We start from the raw sequence: 15,000 nt of genomic DNA on the forward strand, positions 1-15,000 counted from the left end.
GGCAAAATTACGTATAAATATATATATATATATATATATATATATATATATATATATATATATATATATATATATATATATATATATGTGTGTGTGTATGTGTGTGTGGCAAAGTTATACATACATATATATTGAACGCCACGAATATATATATATATATATATATATATATATATATATATATATATAGTCGCAGGCGTTGCTGTGTGGTAAGAAGCTAAATTTCCAACCATACGTTTCCCGGTTCTGTCCCACGGCGTGGTACCTTGGGCAAATCCCTTTCTATTATAGCCTCGGGTTGACCAAAGCCCTGTGAGTGGATTTGGTAGACGGAAACTAGAAGAAACCCGTTATATTCACGTATGTATGTGTGTATGTATGTGTGTATGTGTATGTTACCCATTATATAACGGGTAACAAATGGAAGTATATTTTTACCACCATGGGTATTATCAGAAAATAAGACATACATGCAATAATTATATTTTAACTTTGTTCAAATTTCTTGGCGCTTATACAAAATGATGCAATGGGTACAAATCTTCGTTAATACCTTAAAATACACCAAACAAAATAAACGAAATTCCCACGTGTTTAACTCCCCCCATAACTGCTATGTCCTTTAACTCTTCATATCTCTCCTCCTCCTCCTCCTCCTCCCTCTCTCTCCTTCTCTTTCTCCTCCACCTCTTCCTCCTCGTCTGCTTTTATGAATCTCTCATGTCTATCTCATTGCTTTATTTTCGCCTGTTCTGTATAATTGGTACCCTGCATGTATCAAGGTTGATCCTATCGCTGATTCCCTTTCTCAGATAATTTCTGGTCTGGAATCAATATCAGAAACTGTTCAAATGAAATCTGACCGGAACCTGCATCTGAACGGTAAGTAAATTGAATGCAAACCGAGATTTGCCTAATCTGAACGTCCGACTTATCTCTTCTTCATTATATACTTGTCAATCAAAGGAATGGTGATGTATTGAAGGAATATAATTTCTCTGAAATATTTCAGTAGCGTCTGAAAGAGATGAAGAATTTAAAGGTTTCAGGTTGTGGGACGAATCTTTAAACTCCTTTTTTGGGATCACGAAAAGCACACGCAAACAGATTCATGATTACAGTTAGAATATGTGCAATTTGAAATACACGCATACACAGAAACATGCTCACCCACTCAAAAACATGCGCATGCTCACCAGAATACTTAAATATAGAGGGAAAGAATATCCTATACGGGATTCTTTGAATTACAGTTCTATGTTTAAGAAATGAGGAATTATGTACATTATTTACATTCAACGGATATTTGTCCTCCTCTTGTTTGTTGTTAACACAACATTTCGGCTGATATACCCTCCAGCCTTCATCAGGCGTCTTGGGGAAATTTCGAACCTGGGTTCTCATTCCTAAGGTATTTATCGATGTTATTCTTCTTCTTCTTCTTCTTCTTCTTCTTCTTCTTCTTATTATTATTATTATTATTATTATTATTATTATTATTATTATTATTCAGTAGTTTTATTTTTATAACGTGCTTTCACTTCACTACCGAGCGCAGCTCTGTGCGCCTTGGGTATGTGCTGTGGTTTGCTGTGGTGCTCTTATGTTTACTGTATTGAAAGTGTTTTGCGTAGAATGTGTGCAGTACCCAGTAGTGCAATTTTCTGTATGTTATATATATTTGTAAGTCCTGGTGTTTTTGTTATGTATTTGTCTGAATATTTTTTTATTATACCTAAGGCACCTACTATGATAGGAATTGTTTCTGTTTTTAGATTCCACATTCGAGTTATCTCTATTTCCAGGTCTTTGTATTTTGAAAGTTTTTCCATTTCTTTTAGAGAAACGTTGTCATCTGCTGGTATTGAAACATCAATTAGAAGGCATTTTTTTCCTTCATGATCTTTGACAACTATATCTGGTCTATTTGCCTTAATTTCTCTATCTGTGTGTATTGGCATATCCCAGAGTATGGTTGCTTTCTCGTTTTCTGTGACCTTTTCTGGCGTGTGTTTATACCATCTTTTTTCTGTTGCTATTCCATAATGTTGGCATAGCTTCCAGTGTATATAGGTCCCAGCTCTGTCGTGTCTGTGAATATATTCCTTCTTAGCCAGGACTGGGCAGCCAGAGATAATATGATTTATTGTTTCTTGTCGATCTCCACATATTCTACAGTTACTTGTTATATTTCTTTTCATTATGTGTTTTTGGTAATTTCTGGTGGGGAGGCTTTGGTCTTGTGCAGCAATTAAAAATCCTTCAGTCTCTGCTTTGAGTCCTGAGCTTCTCAGCCATCGCTGGGATTTTTCTCTGTCTATTTCTTTCGCATTTAGTTTAGCCCAGTATTTACCATGTAGGGGCTTTTCTTGCCATCGTTTTATCATGGTCCGTTGCTGTTCTAGTTTTAGTTTGGATTTCATTTGTTTTATAGCTTTTGTTGTTTCTTCTTCTTCTTCTTCGTATTTGTTAGGTAGATTGATTTCTTGTTTGTATTTGTCAGCTTCCTTAAATACTGAAAACAGTTTTTTGTTTTGCTCGTGTTTTGTGGCTATTTGTATTAGTTTCCCTTGCTTCTGGAGTAGGTATTTTTGCAGTCCTATGGTGGTTATTTTATAATAGTTTTCTAGCTGTATAAGACCCCTGCCACCTTCTGTGCGTTGTATATATAGCCTTTCTATGTCAGATTTTGGGTGGTGCATCCTATATCCTGTCATTATTTTTCTTGTTTTCCTGTCTATTTTACATAGTTCGTTTAGTGTCCAGTTAAGGATGTTGTAGCTGTAGCTTATAACTGGGACAGCTAAAGTGTTGATACCCATTATCTTGTTTTTAGCATTGAGCTCTGTTTTTAGTATTGATCTAACTCGTCTATAGTACTCTTTCTTTATTTTTTCTTTCATTTGTGTATGTTGTATCCTATCTAGTTCATTGACTCCTAAATACTTATATGGTTGGCTTTCGTCTAGTTCTCTTATTTCATTGGCTTTATCTAGTGTTATATTGCTACTTTTAACTAATTTTCCTCTTTTCAGGGTTGCTTTGGCACATTTTTCTAATCCGAATTTCATTTCTATTTCCTTGGTAAAGCCGTGTACTGTCTGTAGTAGTGTTTCTAGCTCTTTGTCGTTTCTTGCATATAATTTTAGGTCATCCATATATAGAAGGTGGCTGACTGTTTTTCCATAGCATTTGTAACCGCATCCAGTTCTATTTAGCAATTCTGTTAGAGGTGTGAGTGCCAGGCAGAACAGGAGTGGAGAGAGCGTGTCTCCCTGGAATATTCCTCTTCTAATGGGGATGGCTTTCGTTTTCACAAGTCCCTCTTTTGTTTGGAGCTGTAGCACTGTCTGCCATTTGTTCATTGAGTGCTCTATGTATTTTATGATAATTGGTGCCACCTTGTTTATGGCTAGTGTTTCCAGAATCCACGTGTGGGGAACACTGTCGAAAGCCTTTTGGTAGTCCACCCAGGCCATACTGAGGCCTTTCTTCTTTCTGCGGCTGTCTTCAGTTATGGCTTTATTGATCAATAATTGATCTTTACAGCCGTATGAGCCCTTGCAGCATCCCTTCTGCTCTTCTGGAAACAGGTTGTTATTTTCCAGGTGTTTACTCACTCTCTGCGATATTATTGCAGTAAAGGCTTTGTAGATCGTAGGGAGACAGGTTATAGGTCTATAGTTTTGTGGTTTCTCCGTTTCCGTGGATTTGGGGATTAAGATGGTTTTCCCTTTTGTGAGCCATTCAGGCATTGTTTCTGGATCTGCTATTATGTTGTTAAAGTTTTCTGCCAGCTTTTTATGCATTGCTGGCAGGTGTTTTAACCAGAAATTGGGGATCTTGTCGTGTCCAGGTGCTTTCCAGTTGCTTAGTCTTTGCAGTGTCTGGGTGACCTCTTCAGTTGTTATAGGGGCCCAGAGTTGCTCAGGTGCTAAGTTCGTTGTTTTAATGGTCCTTTTTTGGGGTTGTTGCTTCACCGACCATATTTGTTTCCAGAATTTCTCTAGTTCTTCTGCTGTTGGTGCTGAAGTAATGTCTATTTTATTTTTACCCAGTTCTTGGTAGAGTTTTTTGGGGTTGGATTTGAACTGTTTGTTTTGTTCAAAGAAACGTTGGCGTTTCTCATACCGGCGGATCCTCTGTGCTTTGGCAAGGATGTCTTGCTTTAGTTTTTCTTTTGCCTCAGGTAAGTCTTTTTCTGTAATGCTGTATTTGTACAGTATTTTTGTTTTCTTCTTGTTACTTAGTAGTGTTGATTGTTTACTAATTTCGTTGAGAATCGATAAATCTTTTCTCTTTTTTTTAATTTTGTTCTGGATGTTATTTATCCACAAGGTCTGTTTGGGTGGTAGAACTCCTGTTCGGATGGGTTTGAGTGAGTATCCTGCTTCTTTTGTGGCTGCAGTGGCTGCCGCATATATCATGTCATTTAGCTCAGTGATATTGCCTGTTGTTTCTGTGGTTGTTAGTTCCGTGACGGCCAGGTTTATGCTATTTATTATTGATGTTGTTTTATTGTCTATTTTGATTTTTGGGAGATATAATCTGTGGTCCATTCTAAGATCTGTGGTTTTCAGTTCTTCGGTTATTTTCATTTTCATAGTATCGTAATTATTAGGTTTCCCTTCGTTATTTCCAGGCTTTATATTTGTTTTGCCTTCCTTTTCATTCATATGTTTGTCTGTGGTGTTCTGGATTGGTGCTTTTTGTACACTATTATACATCTCTACGGTCTGGGTTTGTTGTTTTTTGTTTACTTCGTTTTTGCCGGGCATGTTACGTTTGTCCTCGTGTTTTGCTATCTCAGTGTTTATATTATTATTTGGCATTGCTGTGTGACTACTATCTAGATTTTCCTGATGTATTTTTTCTTTCAATTGCTCTATTTCTATTTCTGATATTTTTTTTGCTTTTAGAATATATCTTCTTATGTTAGCTAGTTTGTTAGGGTTCATTGTTTTATCGAGGTCTATATTTACATTATTTTTCTTCCATGTTTTATATGTATGTGTTGTTGCGTTTTCGTTTTTTGGGTAGAGTACTGCTGTGAAATAGGCGTGTAGGATCGAAATGTGTTCCTCACGTGTCCATTTATGCCGTTTTGGTTTTGTTTGCGGGACATGAGGAACAACGTCCGGCCCTTTATTTTGACGGTCGTCGTTTTCGTAGGGTACCGGTTCGTTTATTTCTGTTGTCAGATTGTTTTGCACGTTCATATCTTCGTATTTTTTTCTTAACAAGCTTACAGTACGTACTTCTCGGTTGTTATTCTTGGGTGAAATAATACCGGTGTTATTTAATATGTTTGTAATTTTTTTGTACATGGTGTTTTGGGGTTCGAAGATGGTCTGATTTTGATGTAACACGTGTGTTTACGATCGCTGTGCGGGTAGTGGAGGTATCAAGTTAAAATACATCATTATATTTGGAAAAATAGGAATAAATTTCAATGAGTATTACTTACTCGGGTATAGTCCAACCCTTTGTCAGCTATATTTGGGCTCCATGCGATGTCTTTATTTCCGATGTTTTTGGATAAGTTTCGGAGCAGTGATTTATCGTACTCACATGTTAAACTTCCCCGGTGTTATTTTGTTAAACTTCCCCGGTGTTATTTCTGTTAAACTTCCCCGGTGTTATTTCTGTTAAACTTCCCCGGTGTTATTTCTGTTAAACTTCCCCGGTGTTATTTGTTAAACTTCCCCGGTGTTATTTCTGTTAAACTTCCCCGGTGTTATTTCTGTTAAACTTCCCCGGTGTTATTTCTGTTAAACTTCCCCGGTGTTATTTCTGTTAAACTTCCCCGGTGTTATTTCTGTTAAACTTCCCCGGTGTTATTTCTGTTAAACTTCCCCGGTGTTATTATTATTATTATTATTATTATTATTATTATTATTATTGTTGTTAGTGTTCAGGTCACTGCTTGGAATCGAACTCGGAATCTTGTGAGTGGATTTGGTAGACGGAAACCGAAAGAAGCCCGTCGTGTATATATGTGTGTGTGTGTGTGTGTGTGTGTGTATGTGTGTGTATATGTTTGTGTGTCTGTGTTTGTCACCCCACCCTCGCTTGACAACCGATGTTGGTGCGTTTACGCCCCCGTAGCTTAGCGGTTCGGCGAAAGAGGCCCGATAGAATAAGTACTAGGCTTACAAAGAATAAGCCCAGGAGTCGATTCGTTCGACTAAAGGTGGTGCTCCAGCATGGCCGCAGCCAAATGACCGAAACAAATAAAAGAATAAAAGAATATATACATATTTATTTATTTATTTATTTATTTATTAAACAACAGAAATAGTTTTTACTGATTAGAAATATAAATTGTTTGCGGACATCGATACCAAACGAAACGGCAGCAGACAAACTTGCAGACACATTTGCAGTTATGTCTGCAGACTTAACTGCAGTATAATGCACCAATATTATGCAAAATATAACTGCAGTAGACCTCATCAATATACAACAACAACAACAACAACAACAACAACAACCACAACAACAACAACGCATTTTGATGAAGATTTTGCGTGAAACTGTTGCCTTTGGTTCCGTTGAGGAAATTTACATCAGGCAATCATCTAATTAGCGCTGATGTAGCTGTTGTTGGTCCTGGGTGGATAAACTTATGATCAAAGACGATCTAGCCACATGACCATCCCTTCTAGATTATCAGAGAAAAACAATATTATCAAAGACGCCCTTCCTTTTTCTAGGTAGGGTGTGTTTTGAGAGAGATTTCGCTGTTATTTCTTGCAGGTCCAGGGACCACATAGAACCTTCCTCTGTTGTTGTTGTTACAGATGAATGCTGTTGTTGTTGTTGTTGTTCAGCTCCGGCACAACCCTGATCCGGCACAACCCTGATCCGGCACAACCCTGATCCGGCACAACTCTAATCCGGCACAAATCTAATCAAATGCTTTCCAACCAAATGCTTTTCGAAGGAAAGAAAACGGGGCCTACATTATATCTAAATAACAGGCGGGTTAGTCATGGCCGGACCATCTTTGATCATAGAGGTCTACTGAACGCAAATTAACATGAGACCAACGATCATCTTAATACAATGTCATCGACCGAGGACCCTTGACAGAGAATTTGTCTTCCGATAAAAAAAACCAAGAACGCAACATAGAATCATTTAAAATGATTATTGAAGGTAGGGAGAAGAGGGACTGGGGTTGGACTATATTTACAAAGTAACTATTGTTGAACGTTACTAAGTCATTCAGGGGCCGCCACACACACACACACTCTCCCCCTCTCTCTCTCTCTCTCTCTCTCTCTCTCTCTCTCTGTATCACAGATTACGTTTATTTTTGGGTGGACTAGAGCAGAAAGTGATTGCGTTTTAAAGGTCAATAGATCTAGATTTCAGAATGGGGAGAAATAAAATGAAATAGAAATAAAAAGGGAAAATGAAAAGATAAGAAGTGAGGCGTGGTGGATGTTCTATGTAAAGAAACTACTACTACTACTGCTACTACTGCTGCTGCTGCTGAGATTTGAGGGAACAGAAAGAAATGAGAACACCAGAAATGTAAGTGCATAATAAAAGATGACGTTCAACTGGAGAAAAGAAGGGTCAAGTGAAGGAGACTTTGCATGACTCCTTCGTTTTGTGGAGTGTAAGGAAGAGTGAATGAGACCGTTAGGAATGAACACGGGAATTAGTAGTAGTGGTGGTGGTGGTGGTGGTGGTGGTGCCTATTGATGGTTTTGTTATTGTTGCAGTTGTTCTTGTTCTTGTTGCGCTTTATTTGTTGTTATTGTTGCAGCTGTCATTGCTGTTGTTGTTGTTGTTCCCGTTCCTGTATTACTGATAAAGTTGCTGTTGATGTTGTAGTTGCTGAGTTTGTTGCAGTTGTTGTTGTTGTTGGTGATGATGATGATGGAGAAAGCTGGTAAGAGAAGAATAAACAGAGCGTCGGTGGTGGTGGTGGTGGCGGGGTTTAAAACAAAAATAACAATAAACAAAAACAAAACTCTTCTCTCTCCCTCTCTCCCATCTCTCCCTCTCTCTTTCTCTCTCTCTCTCTCTCTCTCTCTCTCTCTCTTTCCCCTCTCTCTCCCCTCTCTCTCTCTCAGACTCTCAAAGACAAGAGACTAGAAACATGGGTGTACATAAGAAGTGGAGGTTACTGGAGGCACCAAAAGATGTTTATATAATTAGTCACAGACAAGACTGGATACATCTGGTCATTGTTATCAATGTTGTTGTTGTTGTTGTTGTTGATCTGCATCCTCCTCCTCCTCTCACTGCCACCGCCACCGCCGCCATCTTTTATCAGTCCTCAAATGAACAAACATCAACATTCCTACTTAATGTAGTTTATTTCTCATCACGTCTCTTCAATTTCACTCTTCCTCTTCCTCTTCCTCTTCTCCTCCCACCTTCTTACTTAGATCATATCTATCCAGCTGTCTCTCTCTCACTCTCTATCGCTTTATCTCTCTCTCACTTCTTTGTGGTGTGTGTCTGTGTGTTGTTGTTATTTAGTTTATTGCTAAATTTCTTGCCAACCGTAAAAGAGCCAGTCCCTAAACTCGATCCAAGGTTCCTTCATTGGAATTTCAACAACATATCAACAGGATATTTGTGCATGTATGCGTGTCTATGCACATGTGCAGTTTTGTATGTTTTGTGTCTGTATAATCATGTACATAGTCGCATGTCTAAACATTTGCATATGTACTTAAATGCTAAACTTTAGGAAAGTTTTACATAGTTGACTGTTCCACCGATGGCTTGTATCTGTAGACTTCTAATTACATATCATTATTATTATTATTATTATTATTATTATTATTATTATTATTATTATTTTTATCATTATCATTATTATTATTATTATTATTATTATTATTATTATTATTATTATTATTATTATTGTTGTTGTTATTATTCGTTTTGTTCCTCGTGTACAAGTATGTGTGGATTCATCCTTAGTTTACTTATTTCATTCAATTTTAGAAAAAACTGAAGCATGTCTTTGACAGTTCCGGCGCGTTTTGAGCCAATTTTCTGCGTGGCTTTTGGTCCACCCTGTGCGTGTGCGTGAGTGTGTGTATGCGTGCGCGCGTATATTTCCTCATTTCTATTCAAAGCCATTATCTCTGTTCTAATTCCACAGGCACTGTGGGATGTGAGTGAGACATCGGGGTAGGGGGGGAGTTGTCTGATTTTAACTGACTTATCTTGGGATACACACACGCACACACACACACACACACACATGTACATATACACACAATCACACACCCACACATTCACATACACATGCACACACATACACACGCGCATAACACACCTTGTCTACATTCTATATTCTTCGTTTTCTTCAACTACCGTCACCACTTCTGCTGCTGCTGCTGCTGCTACTACTACTACTACTACTACTACTACTACTACTACTACTACTACTACTTTATCGTATCCTTTCCTCTCCTCTTCGCCCTCCACCCTCTTCCTGTTGAAAGATGACTAAAGGTATCGGTTTAAAAATAGCCTCACCCTGTATCCACCCCTTAACCCAGTCACACCCATCGCTGACCCTTTTCTTTATATCTTTCCCACCCACAACCCACCCCGTCTACAATAGTAAACAGATGCCTTATCTGCCAGTGCTAACCTCAAACCCCAACGTTATCGCCACATTTCTCGCTGCATTCCCCACGAAATTGAAGATTTTTCGTGGATGCTAGGCCAGTTAGAAATAACAGCCAAATCTCCCTCAAATCCCAGCCTCAAATCTCAGAAGAAAAGATGGGATGGTCACTTCTTGCATCCTAGGTCTGCCCAATCAGAGCTAGTCTAGAGTTTAAACAACAACAACAACAACAACAGAAACAACAACAACAACAACAATAGCAACAGCAATAAAGGCCTCAAATTTGGGGGAAGGGATTAAGTCGATTACATCGATCTCAGTGCGTAACTGGTACTTATTTAATTAATAATAATGATAATAATAATAATAATAATAATAATAATAATAATAATAATAATAATAATAATCCTTTCTACTAGAAGCAAAAGGTCTCAAATTTTGGGGAAGGGATTAAGTCGATTAGATCGACTCCAGTGCGTAACTGGCACTTATTTAATCGACCCCAAAAGGGTGAAAGGCAAAGTCGACCTCGGCGGAATTTGAACTCAGAACTCAGAAATACTGCTAAGCATTTCGCCCGGCGTGCTAACGATTCTGCCTTCATAAGTAATTGTCATTAAACACCAGGTTAGTCTTGGTTGCAGTCATTAGGCTGCGGCTATGCTGGAGCACCACCTTGAAGAATTTTAGACGAATTAATCGATTGCAGTTCTTACTTTATTAAAGCCTGATACTTATTTTATCGTTAATTTTTGTCGAACCGCTAGTTCACGGCGAAGTGAATACACCAAGGGTTGCGGGGTGGACAGACATAAGCACAAGGATACACACACATTGATATAGTTGCTATTTCGAGCAATTTAAGCAGCCATGCAGAGACCGGGTGGTTGGTTCCGTCGTGTTCTGCCGTCGGCCGGTTGGATAATCACCTTCGCCCACCCACGGGTACACACACCAATATTATATTGACATTTATATCAGATTGTTCTACATTTCAGCTGCTGCACGTGACGGCTGATGACCTTGGGGGTCAAGGTCGAGGCCAACAACAAAAACAACAACAACAGTGCCATTCTGCGTCATTCCTTTCTCTCTGTCGCACTTCCTCTCTCTCTCTCTCTCTCTCTCTCTCTCTCTCTCTCTCTCTCTCCTCCCACTTTTATGATCTACATACTCTCACCGCATCAGCCTCACTTCCTGTTGCTTCTTACCCATAACAGACGCTCTTTTTGCCGCGCTTCTTCTTACATGTCTGTCTGTCTCGGTCTGTTGCTCTCTTTCTCTCTTTCTCCCTCCATCTCCCCCTTTCATTGTCTTTCGCTCTCTCTCTCTCTCTCTCTCTCTCTCTCTCTCTCTCTCTCTCTATCTATCTATCTATCTATCTATCTATATATCTATCTTTCTACCTCCGGGAATTTCGGGAAAGGATGTAAATCGATTTGATCGACCCCCAGTGCTCAACTGGTACTTGTTTTATCGACTCTGAAAGGATGAAAGACAAAGTCAGCTCCGACGAAATTTGAACCTTGATGTGGCTGCACAACCTGCTAGAAATAGTAGCTGAATCCCTTTCAAGCAACACACTAATGTCTTGAAAAGGTGGGGGCTCATTTGGTATTATAGTAACACATGTATGTATATATATATATATATATATATATATATATATATATATATATATATGAATATATAGATAAAGAGATAGATAGATAGACAGATAGATAGACAGACAGACATATAGACAGACAGATAGATAGATAGATAGAGAGAGAGAGAGAGAGAGAGAGAGAGAGAGAAATAATGAAAGACCGAGATCCTGACGAGATGGTCATGTGTGGTACGCTTTTGCTCAAATGACTAAACAACTAGAATAGTCAAGGCAACACATTGGCAACTACTACTACTACTACTACTACTACTACTACTACTGCTGCTGCTGCTGCTACTGCTGCTACTACCGCCACCACCACCACCACCACTACCACACTCTTAAAGCCTTCCCACCCATACACACCATCACTACAACCATCATTTATATCGTCCACCGCCACACTAGCCACCACCTGCCACCACCACCATCACCGATCCAATATTTTAGGTGAAGATTTCGCTAAATTCCATCTTTGATCCTCAATGGAACTTTCTAGAAAATGTCACCAGTCTCACCGACATTCTAGCACCAACACCACCATCACCACCAACACCAACACCTACACCACCACCGCTGCTATTACCATCATCGCAACCAACACCGCCACCACCACCACCACAATCACCACCTCCAATATCTCCACCACCAACCTCTCCCACCACCACCACCACCAACAGCAACAACACCACCACCGCCACCGCCACCGCCACAGACCTTTCGCCATCTCTTTATTTTCTCTTTCATCTCCATCTATTTCACAAAATGTCACAATAATTGTAAACATGGCACTCATCTTGTTGTTATAGTTGTTGTTGTTGTTTAACCCATGGTCAGGCTTGATATAGGCAAGCCTTTCAGCAACGCCATTCCTGAAGCGACTATCCTATCCGATTAGATATATAACTCTGCGTTTGTCCAATATGGCCTTATTTTTGTTTTCTAGGGAGTTGTGTATAATTTGAAAGATATGCGGTCGCTCGACTTGCTAGAAAGAGCGACCGCGTAGAGCTTCCCGCGCTGTCTTTGTTTGCGCGCGCGCGTGTAAGTGTGTCTGCACCTGTAATACAAAGGGGACCAGCCTTGTCACATTCTGTATGACACTGAATCTCCCTGAGAACTATGTTAAGGGTACGTGTGTCTGTGGAGTGCTCAGCCACTTACATGAAATTTTCAGGAGCAAGCTGTTCCGTTGATTGGATCAACTGGAACCCTCGTCTTCGCAACCGACGGAGGACCAGTTTATGTAATGTATGTCTAAATGTACTCTTTGACCATATTCCTCATCAGTATCTACCCTCCCCTCAATCTTCATCCAAATTATACTCCAACATACAAAAGCCTCTACTCCTATTATCATTGACAACTTCACTCTCCAGAGAAAGTTATGTCTTCGTTAATCGTTCATAGGTAAACAACCCGAACTGACAACTTTATCATTTCAATCTAAAATCAATTCGATTTCCTGTCATACCGTTTTGTATCAGTTTACGTAGAGGGCGCTCTATTTCTCGCTGGATAGCTTCCATCTTGTTGTTTCCATAACGGCTTCGATAATTACATATTCATTTATTAATTAAGAACAATAAGAGATAATGAGAGAGCAGTGTTTTTGAAAGGAAAATCAGGAGTGGTGCAGAAACTCGTGGTTTCCTGCAATATTCTACTGGTGTTTATTTTGACGAAACCGAAATTTGAAAAGAATAGCACACATGCACACGCACACACGCATACGCACACACGCACACACATACTCGAAGCTCAGCGGTGGAATTTACTCTGAGTAACTAGGTTACTCAAGTTGCAACTCTGAGTTCGTCACTCAAACATTACCGATTACTCGCTACATTCCGTCTTCACAATGGTTTCTAACATAAGAGCTTTCCTGGAGAGCGGGGATTGATGTAGGAAGTCACATCAATCCCAGCGTTTGACTGCTATTTATTTTATCAACCCAAAGAGGATACAATGCAAACTTGAAATGCAAGCGGGATTTGAACTTGGAATGCAAGATATAACTTAATCATACAAAGATTTCGCTTGAAAGCCTAACAACTCCGCCATTTTAATTTTGCCCGAGACACTTAACCTGCAGCCATTCATTTCCCTTTTTTTGTAATCCTTACTACTAAAGGTACAAGGCCTGAAATATTGGGGGAAGGGGATTGTCGATTACGTCAACCCCAATGATAGACTGGTACTTTGTTTTTTTGTTTTTTTTTCACCTCGAAAGGATGAAAGTCAAAGTCGACCTCGGCGGGATTTGAACTCAGAACATAAAATTGGACGAAATACCGCTAAACATTACTTTGCCCGGCGTGCTAACGATTCAGCCAGCTCGCAGCCTAATTTCGCCTTTTTATAGTAATTTATGTTTCAAATTTTGGATCACGGGAAGGAGTGAAGTTTGGGGCAGGAGTTAAGTCGATTACATCGACTCCAGTGATAAAATGGCCTTTATTTTATCGATCTCGAAAACATGAAAGGCACAGAAACGGACGAAATGCCGCTAAGCATTTAGTTCGGCGTGTTAATGATTCTGCCAGTTCGCCTTTAAGATAATGATGATATTAATAGCGCCGCTTTATTTTCCCTTTTTATAATAATATTAATTTCTTTCATATCCCTCAAATTTAGAGGGAAGGGGCATCGATGATTATATCTACCACATTGCATGCTTGGTGCTTCATTTTATCGAGCCCTGAAGTATCATAAGCGAAGTTGGCTTAGCTAGGTTTGGCCTCAGAGCCTAAAATTGCACCACTAAATATCCGTACGGCTTCTAGCACCCGCTGACCCCGACTTAAATAACGATGATAATAACAAGAATATTATTGCAACAAACATATTATGTATTTGAAATATTGCGTTAGAGCCAAAGATTATAATTATTTCCTGTAAATGCATCGGTGAATAATATAAACATGTATATGTGAGAGAGAGAGAGAGGGGGGGGGGGAGAGGGAGAGAGAGAGAGAGAGAGAGAGAGATAGAGAGAGATAGAGAGGGAGGGGTAGCTTGTTTAGGAAATACTTGAGCAAGGAAAACAAACAAGATGAAAATGTAAGTATTGTATTTGTGGAAAGATATATTATGTCGGATATCAAAACCGAAATTTACTGAGGAAACCTATCCAATCTATATTAGCTATTATCATATGCAGTAGAATATTAACAAAGAAAACATATAACATTTCCATAGTATAAACAGAATGATATTAAGCAATTATATTATTTATATGTGATATAAAACGGCATACTATATTTAGAAAACATATCATAAATAACAGAATAATTTAACGAATACCTACGTTATATAAAATAGAGTAATTTGAGAAAACCTACGATACATATTATGTAAAATGGAATGTTTTAAGAAAATTGATGTTATACAAAATGGAATATTTTTCAGAAACCATTAATTGGTTGAATGGAATTATTGTTGTTATTGTGGATTCTGTTTGTCGTTTACATAATTTCTACGTACAAATCTTGCCAGGAATCCTAGAAATATTATTCTCTTACGCATTAATCTCCAAGAAAGTATTGGACAAAATATTCCGTTACCGCGTCTGGAGAGGAGGACGCAGAGTCGAGAAGAGAAGAGATGAATGTGTATTGGGGATGCGAGTTCGAAGTTGTTCGTGGGATGCAGAAAGTATTGCAGAAGCGGGAAATGTTAAAGAAGGATGATACAGCCCACCGATAAGTTGAACTGTCGTAGTGTGTAGGGGGAGTTG

This window comes from Octopus bimaculoides, chromosome 19 (genome assembly GCF_046866305.1).
Source record: "Octopus bimaculoides isolate indiv1 chromosome 19, ASM4686630v1, whole genome shotgun sequence".
Taxonomy (NCBI): Eukaryota; Metazoa; Mollusca; class Cephalopoda; order Octopoda; family Octopodidae; genus Octopus; species Octopus bimaculoides.